This window comes from Mesocricetus auratus, unplaced genomic scaffold, assembly GCF_017639785.1.
Source record: "Mesocricetus auratus isolate SY011 unplaced genomic scaffold, BCM_Maur_2.0 Super-Scaffold_100676, whole genome shotgun sequence".
NCBI classification, from domain to species: Eukaryota; Metazoa; Chordata; class Mammalia; order Rodentia; family Cricetidae; genus Mesocricetus; species Mesocricetus auratus.
Genome location: NW_024429266.1, coordinates 58,920,621 through 58,937,392, shown reverse-complemented (window position 1 = coordinate 58,937,392; position 16,772 = coordinate 58,920,621).

The window sequence follows — 16,772 nt, the reverse complement described above, 5'->3', positions numbered from 1 at the left end:
TAATTCTGTATTTCATCATTATCAAAAGGCCAACCATTGCTTATATATTTTTATACACTCCAAACAGGTCAAGATTTATTGAGAAAAATCGATATGTACTCTAAGCTATCCTTTACCTATTAGAATAACGGTTATTAATTTTGAGCATGTAACTCTCAGAGAAGCCAGCAGCTTCAGAGCTCTGACAGGCTACCCCTACACTCCCACACACCCACCAAGGTCTGAGGCATCTTTCAAAGTACTGGCACTTGAACCACCCCCACCCCCTACTCAGCACCTCGGTGATGCTTAGCATATTAGCCTAAGTCACACTGCCCTGTAGCTAGGTTACTTATTAGCTATCGGTTCTCCCTAACCCCTTACTCTATACCTAACCTTTGTGGTTCTACAGATTGTAGCTTGCTTGTCATTGGTGTAACAGCTAATATCCGCATATAAGCAAATATCTGTCTTTCTGAGTCTGAGTTACCTCACTCACTGGGTTTCCCAGTCTGTGGACTGCTACTTTATCCAAAGGACAGTGTCATTTGCCATGCAAAAGCTTTTCAGTTTCATCCATATACTTGTGAACTTCATTTCATTTTTGTAACTGCTGAGTAATAGACCATTGTGTAAATGTACTACATTCTCTTTATCCATTCACTTGTTTATGGATATCTAGGTTGTTTCTAAATTTTGGATATTATGAACAGCAACAGTGAACATGGTTGAGCAAGTGTTTCTATGGTAGATGAAGTGTCCTTTGTGTATATGCCCAAAGAGGCACAGCTGGATGTTGAGGAAGATCAATTCCCATCTTTCTGAAGAACTACCACACTAATTTTCATGGTTGCTGTACAAGTTTGTACTCCCACCAGCAATGGATGAATGTTCCCTTTACTCTGCCTCCCTGCCAGCATGAACTGTCCTTTGTTTTGTTAGTCCTGGCCATTCTGATTCATGCAAAATAAAATCTCAAAATAGGTTAGGTTTGAATTTCTCTGATGACTGAAAATGTTGAACATTTCTCTAAGGGCTTATCACCCATTTGAATTACCTCTCTTGGGAATTCTCTGTTTAGATCTCTAACCCATTTTTAATTGGGTTATTTGTTTTCTTGATGTTCGGGTTTTGAGTTCTTTATATATTTTGGATATTAGCCCTCTATTGTATGGAAAGTTGATAAAAAATTTAACATTCTCTGTGATGCTGCTCTGTCTGAATGATGGTGTCCTTTGCTGTGTGTAAACATTTCAGTTTTGTGAGGTCCCATTTATTAATTGCTGATCTGCACACCTGTGCTAATGGTGTTTGCTCAGAAAATTGTCTCCTATGACAGTGAGCTCAAGGCTATTCCCTACTTTCTCTTCTATTATGTTCAGTGTGTCTGGTTTTATGCTGAAATACCTTGTTTTTATGTTGAGGGCTTTGATCCACTTAGAGTTGAGTTTTGTGTGGGGCCGGTATTTTTAATCTACTTGGATTCTTCTACATGCAGCTTGCCCAGTACCATTTGGTAAAGATGCTCTTTCTCCCTATGTGTGTTTCCCTCTTCTTTATCAAAAATGGGTGTCCACAGGTGTGTGGATTTATGTCTAGGTCTTCAATTATATTCCATTAATCAACATACTGTTTTTGTGCCAATACCATACTGTTTTTACTATTATAACTGTGTAGTATAATTTGAGGTCAGTAGTTTTCTTAATTATTATTATTATTCCAGGCTATTTTAGCTATCCTGGGTTTTTGTGTTTCCATATGAAACTGAAAATTATCCTTTGGATTTCTGTGAAAAATTGGAATTTTGATGAAGATTGCATTGACTTTGCAGATTGCTTTCCGTCTTCTGATATCTTCTTAAATTTCTTTCTTCAATATCTTAAATTTTTTATCATTCAAGTCTTTCACTTGCTTGGTTAGAGTTACCCCAAGATATACTTTTAAAGGCTATGGTAAAGAGTGTTGTTTCCCTGATTTCTTTCTCACTCCATTTGTGATTTGTATATAGGAAGGCTACTGATTTCTGTGTGTGTGTGTGTGTTAATTCTGTATCCTGATACTTTGTTGAAAGTGTTTATCAGCTATAGTATTTTCCTTGTAGAATTTTTAAGGGTCACTTGTGTATACCATCATATCATCTACCTAAAGATACTTTGACCTCTTTTCCAATTTGTAACCCCTTGATCCCCTTAAGTTGCCTTATTGCTCTCAAAAAGACTTCAAGTATTGTATTAAATAGGCACTGAGAGAGTGGACAACCTTGTCTTGTTCCTGATTTTTGAGTTTATCTTTATTTGGGTTGATATTGGCTGTGTGCTTGATGTAAATTGTCTTTATTATGTTGAGGTGTATCCCTTGTGTCTCTAATCATTCCAGGACTTTTATGTTGAAGGGATGTTGAGTTTTATCAAAGGCTTTTTCTGCATCTAATAAGATGATCATGTGGCCTTTATCTTTCAGCTTTCTTACATGGTGGATTACATTTATCAATTTATATATATTGAGCTGTTTCATATCTCTGGGATGAGGCCTATTTGATCATGGTGGGTGATCTTTTTAATGTGTTCTTTAATTCAGTTAATAAGTATTTTATTGAGACTTTTTGCATCTATGTTCATAAGAGAAATTGGTCTGGAATTCTCTTTCTTTGTTGAGTCTTTATGTGGTTTAGGTATCAGGGTAACTGTGGCTTCATAAGATGGATTGGGCAATGATCTTTCTGTTTCTATTTTGTGGAATAAGTTGAGAAGTATTGGCATTAACTCTTCTTAGAAAGTCTGGTAGAATTTTGCACTAAAACAATGTAGGCTTGGTATTATTTTAGTTGGTAGTCTTTTAAATACTGCTCCTATTTCACAGTGAGTTATAGGTCTGTTTAAGTTACTTATCTGATCTTAACTTTAGTAGATTGCATGTATCAAGAAAATTATCCATTTCTTTTTCCAATTTAAAAACCTGGAGTAAAGCATGTCCTTATGATTCTTTGTATTTTTCTCAGTGTCTGTTATTGTGTCCCTCTTTTCATCTCTAATTTTGTTAATTTGGATCTTCTCTCTCAGCCTTTTAGTTAATTGGATAAAGGTTTGTCAATTTTATTGACTTTCTCAAAGAACCAATATGTTATGTTGTTACATTGATTCTTTGGTTTCAGCCCTGAGGTTGGTTATTTCTTATTGTCTATTATTTTTTGGTGTGATTTATTCTTTTTGTTCTAGTGCTTTCAGGTGTGTTGTTAAGTTACTTGTATGAGATCTCTCCAATTATTTATGTTGATACTTAGTGCTATGAACTTGTCTCTTAAAACTGCCTTCATTTTGTCTCATAAGTTTGGATATGTGGTGTTTTCATTTTCATTTAATTCTAGAGAGTTTATAATTTCTTTCTTAATTTCTGTCTTAGCCCATTTTTCATTCAGTAGAGAGCTATCCAGTTTTCATGAATTTGTAAGCTTTCTATTGTCATTGTCGAAGTCCAGCTTTAAACGATGGTGTTCAGACAAAATGAAAAGTGTTATTTTAAATTTCTTGTGCATGTTGAAGGCTAACTGTAGATCACTCTGCCTCCTCTCCTCCAAATCCAATCCCCCACTCTCATCCCCAGTTCTGTAACAGACCACCCTCTAGGGCCTCACCTCATTCTCTGCCCCAATCCTCAGGAGACTAAGCAGATCCTGGTGGAACATCTTGTTTTCCTCGTTCCTGTGGACCCCCTCAACACCCTCCCCTTTCTAATCCATCTCCATTCTAATTGTCAGCTCTCAATTCCTAGAAATACATTCTACCTGGAACCTCCAGTGGCCACAACTGGCAGGATCTCAGAAGCATTCCCTACCAGGTAAACAAGCCACCACACCTGACTAAGAACCAGAGGGGACAACAGAGAATTAAGAGACCAAAACTAAAACCAAAGTTTGATGAGATTGTACAGAAATACAATGATGCCAGACTCAGAATGAAAGTGCTTTGCATGGAGCAGGATGAAACAGCACTAACTTCCACAGCCCTCACCAAGAGTCATAGCCCTGTAATGTGCAAAGCTGCCTGTGACACGCAATGATATCTCTAGAATGCAATGTCACCTGTAACGTGTAATGCCACCTATAGCATGCAATGCCACCCACAACACTCAATGATACCTGTAACAAACAATATCACCTGTAACATGCAATACCATCTGTAACATGTAATGATATCTCTAATGTACAATGTCACCTGTAGCATGTAATGCCATCTGCCACATGAAATGCCACCTGTGACAAGCAATACTTGTATTATTCAGTGCTACCTGTAAAGTATACTGGCACCTGTAACATGCATTGTCACCTGTAAAGTGCAGTGCCACCCATAGCATGCAACACCACTTCCTGCTTACTTTCAGTTTTCAGTTACTTCACAATGAAGAACCCTGTGGAGAGATTATGTACTCAGTTGGGGGAGGGGGGCACTTAGTCACTGCCACCCTCATTCTTACAGAAGAAAACCAGCCCTCCAACCAATTGGGGCCCTGTCCATCAGCATGAATGAGACAACTTCAGCACAACCAACTGAGACCCTGGCCATCAGCACAGATGAGACAACTTCAACCTGCCCATCAGCATAGATGAGACAATTTCATCACAGTGCTGATTCCTCAAACCAGATCTCATTCTTTACTGATCATAATAAAAAGCTTGTCATCTGGCATCCAAATTTACCTTCCTCCTATTTTCTGAGGCCTAGCGAGTTCTGCTGCTGACCTCACAGAACTGTAGTCAAGGCATGTACTGAGCTTAAGATTATGGACTATGGCACTCAAAATAAGGAATGTGTTTGCACCTTTCATTAGTTTTGAAATAACTGAAAAATAATGACTAAATAAATCTTTTTAGAAGAATGTTGTCATTCAATTAAAAAATTAAAAAGAGCATTGCAGTTCGAGCAGGCATTAAAGTCCATCCCAGTAGCTACAGCAAACAAAATCTGGAAGTAAGCTTGTAATTTGAACTAAATCCCAGACAAGAGCAATCTATCCCAGGGTCTGTTACATTTACATACAACGTATTATTCTTAAGGCTCCAGACCCAACGTCATAAAATGAAGTTTAGCACAGAGGGCAAAAAAGGAGTTTATATTCTATATTAAGCCCAGATTCTCCAATGACTAAATCAGTGTGTTATGCCACATCAATATAAATTGCAGCTTCTGTTTCCAGGCACTCCAATGCACAGGTGTATGGATTACCTGCCTCCCTCGGCAGAACGATGTCGGGGATCTGATTATTCAGCAACTCATTTGATTCTATATAATCAAATTTCTCATTATGACAGCCTGCTTTTGCCCTTACTGACAAAAGTTTCCTATTTTCTTCCAAACTAGCATTTCAGTTTGGCCTTCTACTTCCATGGGTTTTGAGGAAGAAATGAACATAGACATTTATCAATAAAGAGTGAGTGACAAGCTGGGCATGGACTCATACCTGGAATACATGGAAATTGCCTTGAGGTTGCAGCCAGCTGTTAGTTATCTAGGCCGTCTTGTGTGTGTGTATGGGGGTGGGGGTGGAGGGTAAGTGTGAAAGACGAAAGACTGAAGCTAGTTACTAGTGACCCCACTGAAACAGGGCAGGCAGAACCTAGGAAGTCAGACAGGGCTGGATTCTAACTGGTTTCCTTGCCCTCTAGCTGGGCGAGTGAGTAGCTGGTTCCCACTGGTGGCGAATCAGCAAAGATAAGAAATGGAGACCTCTGCCGTGTGCGGCACACTAAGGCCTCAGTGAGCTCCCTTTGCTGGTGCTGATTGACCGCGATGGGGCGGGGCGGGGCGGGGCGGGGCAGCCGTGTTCATCAGCTGTGAACAGGCTGTTCTGAATGGGATGATGGCGTAGAGAAAGCAATGTGCATCCACTATGTTTTATAACACAGATAATAAAACTCAATTAGAGTGTGAGGTTCATGGGCGTTAATCATGGAGAGAAGGATTTGGTGAGAGTAACGTTCATACTGGGCATTAAATCTCTAGCTATATTTTAATTAAAGCAGTGACGGGGATCATTTTGAAAAACGCTTTTGCATAAACTTTACCTACAAAGTTTTTAAAAGTTTTGCATTTGTCAAAGTTACAGCCCATAGGTTTTTTTTCCCCTCCCCCAGAGTACTTACTGAATTCTGGACAGAGAATGAAATGTAGCAATCTCGAAGATGGAGAAGGGCTGAAAAACGCTTTGAGCCCTACTGGACATAATCATTTTTGTACACGTACTTATGCTATGGACAGAAATTGAAATAAACTAATTATCCGACATTAACCACCCACAGGCATATTTTTTACAATTTGCATTAGTGCTTGCCTGCCAAATCTGTAACAGTATGTGAGTAAATTTTAAGAAAATTCTACAGCTGGTGCCATGGTTCACTGGGGTTATGCAAAAAAATTCTATGACCTGATTTTGATCCCCAGAACTCACTCCTAAAAGCTGCCCTCTGACCTCCACACGTGGTCTGTGGCATGCTCGCATGTGTGCGCCTGCGCTCACATGCACATGACACACAGACACATAATCATAGCAAAATAAAAAGAATTCTCATTTTATTGAAACACAGCAATCAAACTGGCCACAAATTTCAGGTGGAAAATTGAAAAGAAGGAGAATTTTAAAAATCATGCCAGAGAGAGTGCTGTGCAGTTGAGTGCTAATGTAAATCATGAAACACCGTCTATCCAGCTGCCCTCTCTGCCGCCTCCCCAGAGGAGGTGGGTCTCCCAAACTCTGGAGGAATGCAAAGGCGGAAGTGGTAGGTAGGGCCTTCTCTGAACGTGGGAAGCCAGCAAGTGTGGGCTGCCTTACTCCGTCTCTTGAAGAGAGCCTGTGAACTCTATCCTGCACGGATGGGATTCCAGAGACTGCTCATGGGCATTTGAGATGCACCCTTGCTAGCTGCATCTTCGTCATCATGTAGGGAGCAATGCCTGAGCATCCAGGAGTCTCTCACACAGGACGCGGATTAGTACCGGCAGATGCTCTTGTGCTCACTAGTGAGCAGTTGCCTCTGTTTAGATAGGCACTTTCTAGGTAGATACTAGGTTCCGCGTGTGAATCCGGTGATATTCAGGTTCAGTGTGTCAACCAGGTGATATCACGGACCCATAAACCCAGGTAAGGAACAAGGGGACCCAATCCCTAACTACCAGCAGCCAGATAGCAAGAGAGAACAGGTTCGGCTGTGCTGCAGCCTTCAGTGAGGCTGTCCTGAGTGTGCTCAGCAAGCCTGGTGAAGAACAGTTGTACCTAACTGCCTCACAGGCAAGGGTGCCCCCAGGGAAAGGTAGGATAGCAGAGATCTTGATGGATTCACCTGAGGATCCGGGAGGAGACAGAGAACAGGAGACCGAGCCAAGAGTGTTGGGATCCCGTTTACAGTAGGACAGAGTCCAACTTACACTCAAAAGGAATGCCAAGACAGCAGAATAAGTAAGGGCTGGCTTATCATACACCCACATGCTTCTGAAATCCCAAGACCAAATGCTTCATATCTGGCTGATGAATATGGATTCCAATTAACTGGGGACTCCCTAGGATTTCTACTACAAACCAGACATCCCGGCCTGTCACGTTAGTGTTATCTTTATTGATGTCCAGGGAGGCTGTGGGAAGATGTGTCTACACAACCAAGTGACTAAATGCAAATCCCTGTCCCACCTTGAAGAGTGCAGGTGGCACCTGCCCATCCAGGGAGTGTATTCCACGGGATTTGGACTCTGCCTACTTCTTGGCTTCAAACGGCCTTCCCAGTTGCCAAAAGTAGACCTTGATATGATTTTTTTTCCCAAGACAGAGTTTCTCTGTGTAACTTTGGAGTCTGTCTTGGGTCTCACACTGTATATCATGCTGGCCTCGAACTCACAGACATCTGCCTGCCTCTGCCTCCTCAGTGCTGGGATTAAAGGCGAGCGTCACCACTGTCCAGCCTGTTGACATGATGTTTATGGTGCACACATGACTGCATAAAGGGAAGCAAGTTCATCTTGGGGAGTTCCTGAAGACACACTACTTGCCAGCAGTTTGTGTTTAATAGACTCGCATCTTACCAGGAAAATGGCATAAACCCCTGGAGGCAGGCTGAATTCTACACCTCCATACTTGGATGACTCATAGGACCAGAGTTGGAACTAACCTCTGCGGATATTCACTGCAAGGCTGTGGTGCTCCAAGGCCTTTCCCAGCCCAGGAGAGCATGACCCAAGGACTCAGACACCAGAAGCTCAACAGTCACAGAAAATCCACCCAAGACAGTAAAGCCTGAGAATTAAAAGATGGGGACACACCTGGGTAGTTGAAGTGACGGCGACCTTTATTAGGGACTATTATTATGGTTAAGTGAGGAAGGAAAAGAAGGAACATGCACAAGGTTGACAGATTCGGTGCAGAAACCCAGCAAGTAAAACCCTGCACGGGCCTGGGAAGGCTTGCCTCTGGGAGCCCACCAGTTGCTGGCTGTTCCTGAGAACTGTGTTTTCCATGGAGCAAATACTGACGTCATTGCTCTGAGTTTGGTTAATCTTTTAGGCATATCTTAGGCTCACCAATTGGGGATCCCAACTTGTGTGATGTTCCCCTAGCGCAGCCTGGGAGATGATTGCACACTGCTCACAGGCTGCACACCCAGCAGGGAACTCACTGAAGCTCCTCTTGCCCATGTATAAGTCTGATTTGTAAGACCATGGCTGTCTGCGGGCTGTTAGCCCTGACAGAATTGTACCTCACTGACCTTTTAGGTGTGATTGGTCCCCGACCTTTGCTGCTGTCTTATTGGATGTTTGCTCTTTGTTTATGCATCCAGACCGCAGCTTTTACCATGAATATTTTTCTTTATCACTGCGTTCACCTAGCTCCCGCTTCTAGAGGCCACAGTTGGAAGCCGTTCAGAACTGAAAGTCTCTTCTTCATTGTCTCACGTCTTTAATGTGGGACTCACAAATCATGGTAAAGCCAAAAACATCAGATGTACTCTACAGTCCCCATTATTAAGTTTTTCGTGGCTGTAATATATTTTCTAAATATAGTTCATTCAAGACAGTAGTTGACAAACATTCCAATAATAAGACTACCTTACATAATATATGTTGTAATGAAGTAGAAATCATAAAACAATAATAAAGATAAGAATGCAGGCTAAATTATTATATACACGCGTGCATCTGCGTTGGAAATGTGAATATAAAATGGGGGTGGGGGATGCTCGGCCTCCAGAGGAGGACCACAAGACCCAGTTTGAGCTGCTTGGAGACTTTCCAGCCTCGTCAAGGCCCTTGCTTTTCACTGTTTCCAAACTACAATGTGTTCCTCCTTTGAAGGGGAGAGATAGTAAAAGAAGAAAGAAAGAAAACGCCAAAAAGCGCAGCAACCTTATTGTTATTATTATTTTTATAGAAAGGGTTCATTCCGATGGAAAAACTGATGCCCCCCACCCCCCACCCCCGGGCCAGAGAAAAATCTGCACGATCCCATAGCACCATCTATTGGCCATTAGGTGGAACGACAATTTCCTGATCCCTCTGTGGTGGATTTAGCAGTAAATAACCATCCTGGTGATAAGACATTATCTGTAAGGGTGAAACCTTGTGTTGCATGTGGGATCTGCATCGTGGGTGGATGAACACCCCCTGAAATTTCCATGTCATTGTGTTCAAGGAAAAATAATTGTATCAGAGACACAAATGATAGCTTTTTAAGAAAGGGGGTGGACTAGTGAGCTCGACATTTACATAACACCCCCACCTATCTTGTGTTTGCAGATCACAGGCTTTCCTGGAGCACGATCTACCCGCTCCATGCAGTCTGCCAGCTGGCTTCTTTCAGATGGTCATCTTGATGTCTTTCTCCTCCCCACATCCCTATCTTCCTGCCACACCCTCCACTTCCAGCTGTGGTCCCAGGAAGTTTTTGAGGAGCAGAAATATGACTAATGATCAATTACTCTTCTGAAACTTTTTCCACGCTCATGAGGGGTACAACCACACCTAAGAGGTTCCCGGCAAATTCACTCTACTTCAGATAGACTGGCTGTAGTAGGAGACGGCTGGAATGCCTTCCCCATTAGGAGTTTAGTTTGTAAACATGGTTTACCTTAGAAGACACAATTTTTACCAGATTAGATGCAAGATTAAGTCTGAGGATTGTTTAAAAAATGATGGTTATACATTATTATGTTATTATATTAATTATTATATTAATACTGTAGATAAACAACTGTAAGGAAGAGTCCAATGGTGGAAGAAATGAAAAAACGAAACGATACGAGGCTGTAACCACTGAGTACCAACAGTGTCAGAAGGAAAGTGAGGGAAACAAAACCACAAGCAAGAGAGCACTACGGATAGACAGAGCAGGTCCCTCTGCATGCCTTGCCTTGTAGCTGAGGATTGTGAGTCTCCTGCCTGGCTCAGAACTGCCTGCACTCAGCCTGAACAATGTGTTGCTCCCTTACAAGCCTGGTCCACTTTCTCACTTCCTACTGTTGCTTGTCATTTTCCTTGGGGCTATACTTTCTGGAGGGAGTTTAAGATGAAGCAGGTGGTCAAAAGAATCATAGTTGCTAAGGTCAATGGAGGCTGTTTAGGGGATCTTCTTGGGGACTTAGGAGGAGCCCCAGGGCTCCTTTACCACTTATGTTATCTGGTGGGATGGGTCAGGGTGTGGCTGGCCACATGCTTCCCCCAGTATCACTGAGGACATTGTTTCCCGAGTTGACTCCTCTGTATTGTTGGGAGACAGGCAGATCCCAGGCTTTCTCAGAGGCCCTGATGAAAAGACAAAGAGAACATTAGTTCCCTGTCCTTGTCCAGGGATAAACTTGGCAAGGTTCAGCCTGGGGCTGGAGCCAGGACCTCAAAGTTTAGGTTTTGAACCCTGGGAGAGAACTTCAGTTCCTTAGGCTTTCCCCAAGCGACTGGAGTCATCAGAGTCTCAGGGCTGCTGTGTGTCAGCCTGTGATGAACTTGGGTTATTCTGTGTTCCCTTTGTGCAACATCGTTTAATTAGCTTCCTGCTGACTTTCTCCCAGTGTGTGACAGCTTCCTGCTGACTCTGTGACTCTGTCCCATTTTCCCCGGCACTATATATATATGATGATGATGATGTACTTCCTAATACGATTGCTCAGCATAAGACATGGCTTGTGCAAGACCTCCTGGTTCCAAACTTTCACATCTTCTTTATTCTCTGATCCCCGGTCCTTCCTCTCAGGGTCCTGTGACTGAAGAAGAAACTGAAGTCCAGGTCACTTTACAGCAAGTACATTGGTTAGAGTCTACCATCTGCTGTCTTCCATGCTGACAGGTGAGACAATGCACAGAGGTTCCCCCATCTTGTATTCTTGCTGAGTCCATTCCAGGTTTAACTAGAATTTGATCTCCTTGGCTGAAGAATCTCATGGAAAACTACCCAACTCTCTCTACCAAACAAAGGTCAGGCTGTCCCAGCTCACTTATCCTCACCTTTGCCAAAACTGCCTGTTTGTGCAGAACCTCCTCCAGCTAACCACTTATCTTAGATTCTGTTAAAACTGCTCACTCTGTGAAGCTCCCCCTCCCCCTAGCAGCTGCTGAACGAGATGGGATAAGGTCTCTGTCCTTAAAAAACCCTGTTTGCCGAGAAGTCATAGCACATGCCTTTAATGCCAGCACTCAGGAGGTAGAGACAAGCAGATCTCTGAGAGTTTGGAGTCAGCCTGGTAAACAGAGCGAGTTCCAGGACAGGCTTCAAAGTTACAGAGAAACCCTGTCACAGAAATAAAAACAAACAAACAAACCTGTGTTCTGGACCCTCAGGGCCACCTAGATCCCTGAATATTTAGGTGTGGCCCCAACCAGCTGGAATAGTCTTTCAATTGGCTATATCCTGTGTCTGAGAGGTGACCCCTAGTGAGCTCTCAGTAACACCTTAGTCTCCCTGATCAAGGAGACAGGTGACCCACCAGAGCTCCATCCTGCATTCTTGGCCATTGACTCTCTTTTAAGAAGTATGGAGCCCAAGGCAGTCAGTTGAGCAACAGAACAAGAGTTGCTTTGAGGATCCTCCGAATGCCTGGTTCAGATTCCCTTTCTTCCCTAGCAACTCTACCAGGCTCTTGTGTAGTGTTCCATGTGAAAAGGGGTACGTGACGTCTCGATTGCACAAGCCCCACTCTACCAGGCTCTCACATAGTGTTCCATGTGGATATGGGGTCAGTGATACCACACATGCATGAGCCGGTGTTTCTCAGAGACACCAAGATCCAAAACCCTTTTTCAAACTTGATAAAGCCAATGCAGTAGCCAAGTGAGTGCTTCGTTCTTCTTGAAAACTCTGTTTAACTCTTAGAATGGATAATGTTGATGTCAGTTAATGACTTACCTTCTGTGTTTCTGATGTGGTTTATCCAGGGAGTCTTTAACACATAGGAGTGTGAACAGCAGGTTCTGAGAAAAGCTAGTCCTATGTGATGGTCAGTTGAGTGTGTGTGCGTGTGTGTGTGTGTGTGTGTGTGTGTGTTTGTGCTGTATGAGTGTGTGTATGCTATATATGTGTGTGTGTGCTCTGTGTGTGTGTGCGTGTGTGTGTGCTCTGTGTGTGTGTGTCTGTGTGTGCGTGTGTGTGTGTGTTTGTGCTTTATGAGTGTGTGTATGCTATATATGTGTGTGTGTGTGCTCTGTGTGTGTGTGCTCTGTGTGTGTGTGTGTGTGTGTGTGCTCTGTGTGTGTGTGCTCTGTGTGTGTGTGCGTGTGTGTGTGCTCTGTGTGTGTGTGTGTTTGTGCTGTATGAGTGTGTGTATGCTATATATGTGTGTGTGTGCTCTGTGTGTGTGTGTGTGCTGTGTGTGTGTGTGCTCTGTGTGTGTGTGCGTGTGTGTGTGTGTTTGTGCTGTATGAGTGTGTGTATGCTATATATGTGTGTGTGTGCTCTGTGTGTGTGTGCGTGCGTGTGTGCGTGTGTGCGTGTGTGCGTGCGTGCGTGCGTGCGTGTGTGTGTGTGTGTGTGTGTGTGTGTGTGTATGTGTGTGTGTGTGTGTGTTTGTGCTGTGCTGTATGACCATGTGCTCACAGGTGTGCTTGCTTATGTGGGGATGTGTGAGACCAGAGGTTGACATCACGTGTCTTCCTCACTTCTTTCTCTTAGTTTTGAGTTCACTAGTTCAGCTAGCCATAGGAGTCTCCATTACCACCACTGAGCTTATAGGTACAAGTGGCCAGTTCCTAGCTGTTAAGCTGTTTGCAGAATTTGAAGGCTTTTCTAGACCAAAGGTCCAAATTCTTCCACATTGTTCTCACAAACAAAAGGCCCATGGACCATGAGGTCAGGCTTATGGTAACAGTGGCTCCATTTCTCAGAACCAGTTTTCAATATTAGTTACTATTCCTGTGTCTGTGACCAAGCACCAGGCAAGAGGCAGCTTTAGGGAGGGGCCTACTTCCATTTACAACTCACAGGGATGCAGTCCACCAGGGAGCAGGATGCATGGTGGCAGGACATGGGCTGATGCTCAGCTTGCCGCCTACTTTTTATGTGGTTGCACACCCCAGGCCATGGAGTCAGGCCATGCTCACTCACATTTAGGACAGGTCTTGTCACCTCAATTAACCTAATCTAGAAAACCCCTCAGAGGCATGCCTAGAGATTTGTTTCCATGGTGACTGTAAATTCCACCGAGGCAGGAAAGATGACTCAGTGGGTAAAGAGTTTGCTATACAAGTGTTACTCGGGGAACCGGGTTCCCTTAATAATGAAGGAATTTGGTAACAAACTCAAAAGCTCGGCAAGATTTTTATTAGAACTTGAAATGAAAGCAATAGCACAAGCAAGATGAAAAATCTGGCAGCTGTGAGGGGTGAGATGGAGAAAAAGCCAGGTTTCTTGGGACAGGAATGGGATAGTAATAGTGAGTCTATAAGAAGGGGACTCAGTGAACTCCTGGACTCCAGTTGCAGAGAGGGAGGAGTGATGAGCAAAGGGGTCAAGACCAGGCTGGAGAAACCCACAGAAACAGCTGACCTGAACAAGGGGAACTCATGGACCCCAGACTTGATAGTTGGCAAACCAGGATAGGACCGATCCAGAGGCCTGGGCAATCTATGGGGCCTCTGGCAGTGGATCAGTGTTTATCCCTAGTATACAAATGGACTTTGGGAGCCCATTCAGTCTAGACACACAAGAGAAGATCTAGGTCCTGCTCTAAATGATATAACAGACTTTGAAGATCCCCCATGGAAGGCCTCACCCTCTCTGAGGAGCAAAAAGGGGATGGGATAGGGGGTCGGTGGGGGGCAGGGAAGGAGGGGAGGGAGAGGGAACAGGGATTGACATGTAAAACAAGCTTGTTTCTAATTTAATTTTTAAAAAAGGAAAGAAGGGGCCGGGCGGTAGTGGCCCATGCCTTTAATCCCAGCACTCGGGAGGCAGAGGCAGGTTGATCTCTGTGAGTTTGAGGCCGGGCTGGACCGACAGCCTCCAAAACAATACAGAGAAACCCTGTCTCATAAAACCAAAAAAAAAAAAACTAAAAAAGGAAAGAAGAGAGAGAGAGGAGAGAGAGAGAGAGAGAGAGAGAGAGAGAGAGAGAGAGAGAGAGAGAGAGAGAGAGAGAGAGAGAGAGAGAGAGAGAAACCAGTCCTAGTAATTGCTCTAAGTCATTGAGGGTGTGCCTCCAAGGGAATGTGGGATCCTGGGTTCTCTTTTTTGGGTGGATGACTTCATTTCAGTATGTGTTCTCACCAGCACATGTTGCCTTACCACATGGCCAAAGCAACAGCATCAATTGATTACGAGCCATCATAAGCCTCTTCTCTCTGCATTTGATTATTTCAGTCATTTTGTTACAGTGATGGCGAATTGATGACACAGTCGCCTATGCTTCACCTGGATGCCCGGTGCCTCATCCTGTTCTGAACAGGGCCGAGCGTTCGTGAGCAGCGCCATTCCTTTCGTGACAGCTCTCCTTTGTGACTCTGATGTTTAGTGTGTCACCTGCCTTTTCAGAGTTCTACATTCACCTTTGCTGTCTCTCCAGAGAGGTGGGGCCTGCCTACACTCTCATCAACAATAAATAAGGTTTCCTCCTTCCCACGACCTCACTGCCATTTGTTGTCATTTGACTTCTTGGTGGCAGCCATTCTGACTGGAGTGACATGGAGCCTCAAGACCATTTTAATTTGCATTTCCTTGATGGCCAATGACATTGGATACTTCCAAAGTGTTTTCTAGATGTTTTGATTTGATTTTCTTTCTGGCACTCTATTTAGTGCTATAGCCTATTTTTCAATTGAGTTCTTTGTTTTCCTGGTGCTTTGGGGGTTTTTTGATGTTGTTGTTTTGGTTTTGGGGGGGTTGTTTTGCTTTTTGTTTTGTTTTGAGTTCCTATGCATTCTGGCGACTAAAGTTGTCAGCAGCATAGCTGGACAAGTGCTTTCTCCCATTCTATAGGCTGCCTCTACCGCTGATCGTTTCCTGGCTGCACAGGAGCGTTTTGGTTTCATAGGGTATCATGTGGAAGTTTTTGTTATGACATCCTGTGTTTCTGCTCTACCAGTTTCAGAGTATTAGAGTATCCATTTGGAGTTGAGTGCTTTACCGGTGATGAATGGGATCTAGTTCCTTTCTTCCATAGTCTCTTATTGTTCAAGGATTTTATACATTGAAAAAATGTATTTTTATCATCCCCACCCCTCACTACCCCCTGACTTCTCCAGCCACCTGCCTTTCAAATTCAGGTTCTCTTCTCACTTTTTAAAAGATTTATTTATTATGTATGCAGTGTTATACTTGCATGTGTGCCTATAGGCCAGAAACGGGAACCAGATCTCATTATAGATGGTTGTGAGCCTCCATGTGGTTGCTGGGAATTGAACTCAGGACCTGTAGAAGAACAGCCAGTGCTCTTAACCTCTGAGCCATCTCTCCAGCCCCCCCTTCTCATGTTTTTAAAATATGTAACCCACTCACTCCAGTCAGTATTGCCCATATGCACAAGAGTTCAGTGCAGACCATCCGAACACAGGCAACCTATCAGTGATCAAATCAAGAAGAAAAAAACCTACTTTCCCCCTCAGGAACTGCTCACAGCCTCCCAAGTAGGAATGGGACCCTGAGTCTTTACCCAACCATGCTGGAATAGTAACATTTGGGCAACAGGCTTTTGACAGGATTCATAGCACAAGGTATGAGTTCCCTCCTCCTAGTGAGCAGGCTTTAAATCTAATCAGTCAGATGTCAACCCCTAAGACACTTGAGCCACTATTTCATCACTGGGTAACTAACTCATGGCTGCTGGGAAAACTGAAGGGTCCTTAACGCAAATGGAGGCAACTGTCTCCTTGGGGATGTAAGGGTATCAGTCTGTTGTTGGGCATGACTGATGCCCACTATGGAGGACTCAGCTATACCATTTGATTTGTGTAACCAGCATTCTTCCAGCCAGTCTGGTCCCAGAGCCGCATCAGTGCCAAACGAACACACAGGACACTAATATTAATTATGAAGCTGTTGCCCACTTGTTATGGTTTTTTATTGGCTAACTGACTTAATTATTGACCCATAACTGCTAATCTGAGTATTTTCACATGGTCTTCTCTTACCAGAGAAAGGGTCCAGACCTCTTACTCCTCTCGCATCCTACATGGTGACTGACTGTACCTCCATTTCCCAGAATCCTCCACCTCTCCTAGTCCCACCTATCCTGCTTCCCTATTGGCCATTTATCATTGCTTTATTTATCAACCAATGAGACAAACATATACACAGAAGGACTTCCCCCATCAGATTTGCTTTGCTAAAATTTTGTCAAG